This window comes from Musca autumnalis, unplaced genomic scaffold (assembly GCF_047663935.1).
Source record: "Musca autumnalis isolate F117 unplaced genomic scaffold, ASM4766393v1 scaffold_1, whole genome shotgun sequence".
NCBI classification, from domain to species: domain Eukaryota; kingdom Metazoa; phylum Arthropoda; class Insecta; order Diptera; family Muscidae; genus Musca; species Musca autumnalis.
The window spans coordinates 138,258,054-138,261,014 of NW_027411644.1; the positions used below are offsets into that span (position 1 = coordinate 138,258,054).

The 2,961-nt window shown below is 32.2% G+C and overlaps 1 long non-coding RNA gene across 1 annotated transcript; it reads left to right on the plus strand.

Annotated features, from left to right (window-relative positions):
• Positions 1 to 852: 852 nt before the first annotated feature.
• Positions 853 to 2,752, plus strand: LOC141390852 (uncharacterized). Its single transcript, XR_012409499.1, has 3 exons — positions 853 to 1,423; positions 1,492 to 1,583; positions 1,646 to 2,752. It is a non-coding gene; the product is annotated as an uncharacterized lncRNA (long non-coding RNA).
• The last annotated feature ends 209 nt before the right edge of the window (positions 2,753 to 2,961 follow it).

The window sequence follows — 2,961 nt, forward strand, 5'->3', positions numbered from 1 at the left end:
TGCTGTTTTTGAATGTGCAGTGAAAGTGAAAACTACTGTAGTAATATTCAAATGCTACTTAAAGAATCGAGAAAAGGCCAAGGCTATGTCAGCAATAAAAACAATCCTTACCAAGACCGGAGACGGCCGTAACTTAGGAAAGGAAGTAATTAACGACAGCTATATAAACTATAGTTATTTCAAATGTGCCCCTAATCCAATCCAATTGGTGGGTGAATTCAACATTTATTTTTTTGGTTATTTATTTTTTTTTATTATTTTAAAGTGATAATAATGCCTCATATTTCTTTGCACAGAGTGCTTACAATTTGCATTAAAATGCTCATTGCTTACATAAATACAGCAATGAAAGCCGTTATTATGAGATGATTTCATTTTTGTATGCGAAATCATGATAAATTTTGCTTGATTCAGCGCGAAATCACGAAACGCCTTCGAAATCACGAAATGACGCCGAATGTAAACCAAGCATTATAAATATAAAGAAAATGCTTTGTCACCATTTTAGGTTAAGTTCTTAGACTAAATACAAACTTATAAAACTTACTTCTTAATAAACCAGCAAAGAACACATACCCACGGAATCGTATTTAATAGTTTATACATGACGACGATAAGGAACAAGAGGGTAAGACATTGAGGACTAAAGGCCTGCGTACATAAGCCGCTTTGCTTTCTTGCTTAATTCATTTCTGGTAAAAGACCAAAGGCCAAGTTCGACCTAATTGAAATGTGGTTTTGACATTTCTTTATTTCTTTACCAGAAATGAATTAAGCATGAAAGCCGAGCGGCTTATGTACGCAGTCCTATAAGGCCTGCGTACATAAGCTGCCTTGCCTGCTTACCTTGCTCACTTCTGATAAAAGAATAAAAAGAAAAGGGCAAACCAGTTCGAAATTTGCTCGGCCTTCTTTATTCTTTTATTTTTATTATGTCAGAAATGAAGCAGGAAAGCAAGGCAACCAGGCAAGGCAGCTTATGTACGCAGGCCTTAAACCAGAGCAATTCGTGCTTTAGAATATTGATGGTGGCGCTCGACCTATCAAAAGCCTTTGGTACTGTGTAGTAAGTAATCCACCCTGGTTGAGGACATTGAGCAGACTAGACTAATAAATAAAATGTGTGGTCGGCATTCGTACGTGGAATTCAGGAACGAGAAGTCCAAGCTCTGTAGAGCGAAACATATAATTCCCAAGGTGAAGTACCCTTAAGGGTATAGTACACAATCTGTTTTCCATGTGTATGTTTTAGATTTTTTTCATCTACATGTTGTACACGTAGTGTGGCCCCTACAAAAAATATCATCTATCAAAACGATGTTGGAACTTATAGTACGTTTATATATAACCGGATTTAACAAACCCACTGGGTTTTAAATGTCAATTCCATTGGTTATATGTCAAATAAATCCTCACAAAGAAGGTTAACCCGGCAAAAAGGTTCTAATGTGTACTGCGTTTTATATACATACATATATTTTTTTCGTTTAGATCGCTATTCGTTTATGTATTTTCGTGTGAAGTTAGTAAATAAATTGATGGAAGAAAACAATTTAACCAAAATGAGTACAGAAAATACAAAAGTGAGAATGGTTAGACATTTTAGGAAAATAAATATTTTACAGTATGTTGTTTACATTTAAAGGTTACGAAAAAAAACTAAAAGTGGTATGGAAAATACGAAACATAAAGATTGCTGTATGGATAAAAAGAAGTGTCTGAATAGCCTTTGGAGGGTGTAATATAGCCTTTGGAGGGTCACATGGTGTGAATGGATTATGGTAGCGACTGCGCATATACGACTACATTAATAATGGTAATATAAGGGTAACATCATTAATGGTAATTGATTTCTGGTTGCAAAAATAACTATGAATAAACTCGAACTGGTACAATGTGTATTATTTCAGTGAAATGTCACGTTTTACAACTCTGCAATTTGTACACATCGTGTGAAACCTAAGAAAATTTCAATGTTTCGAAATGGTATTTCAATACCAATTTATTTCTATGATTATTTCTTAAGCTATTGGACCAATTGGAAACGTCAAAAGAATTTTTTGTAAATTGAATTCGTCTCAAAAAACATACGTCAAATTACAAATATATTGTTTAATACTGAAAATGTTAGCACATTAAGCTACTAATGCTAACTAAAGAGCAAATAAAGAATTATTATATCGCAGTTTGCCCATCCTTTTTTAAAATTTTTCTGCCTTGTTTACAAATTTTTACATTTTAAATTATTAAATTAAATTTGTAAATTATTTTTGTATGGGAAATCTGGTAGATTTTGGCTGGATTTAGCAAATAAAACCTGATAATGCGCTAAATCCGGCTAATGGTGTCATATCTAAATGGCATATTGTAAATGAACTATTACAATTTGCATTAAAATGTTCATTGCTTACTTAAATACAACAATGAAACCCGTAATTATAAATATGAAGAAAATGCTTTGTCAGCATTTTAGGTTATGTTCCTCTAAATACAAGCTTGTAAAACTTACTTTTTAATAAACCAGCATAAAGCACTACTCACGGAGTCTTATTTAATAATTTAAACATGCCGACCATAAGGAAAGGGTTGCTAAAACATAAATAATATTAAAAACAAAATAATATTTTTAACAACTTTTAACTACATAGCATTCAATATTATTTCACATGTACAGAAAATTTAAAAATTTTCTTTAGTCTGGGTATCTACTTTCTTAAATAAACATTATTTTTTTTTTTGTATAAAATAAAAATTGTGTTTTCCTCATTTTAACAACCCAGACCCCAACAATAGGATTATGGCAGATCAAAAAGCTTTGGAACTATTGGAATTGCAGAGCAAACTCCTAGCAAGCTTGACAAATTAATCTCGTCTCAACAATGTACAAGTAATTGAAAAATTATCAAACAGCATTTCTGAATTTCGGTGCTATGAAACAGAAGGTTTAACATTCAGTAATTG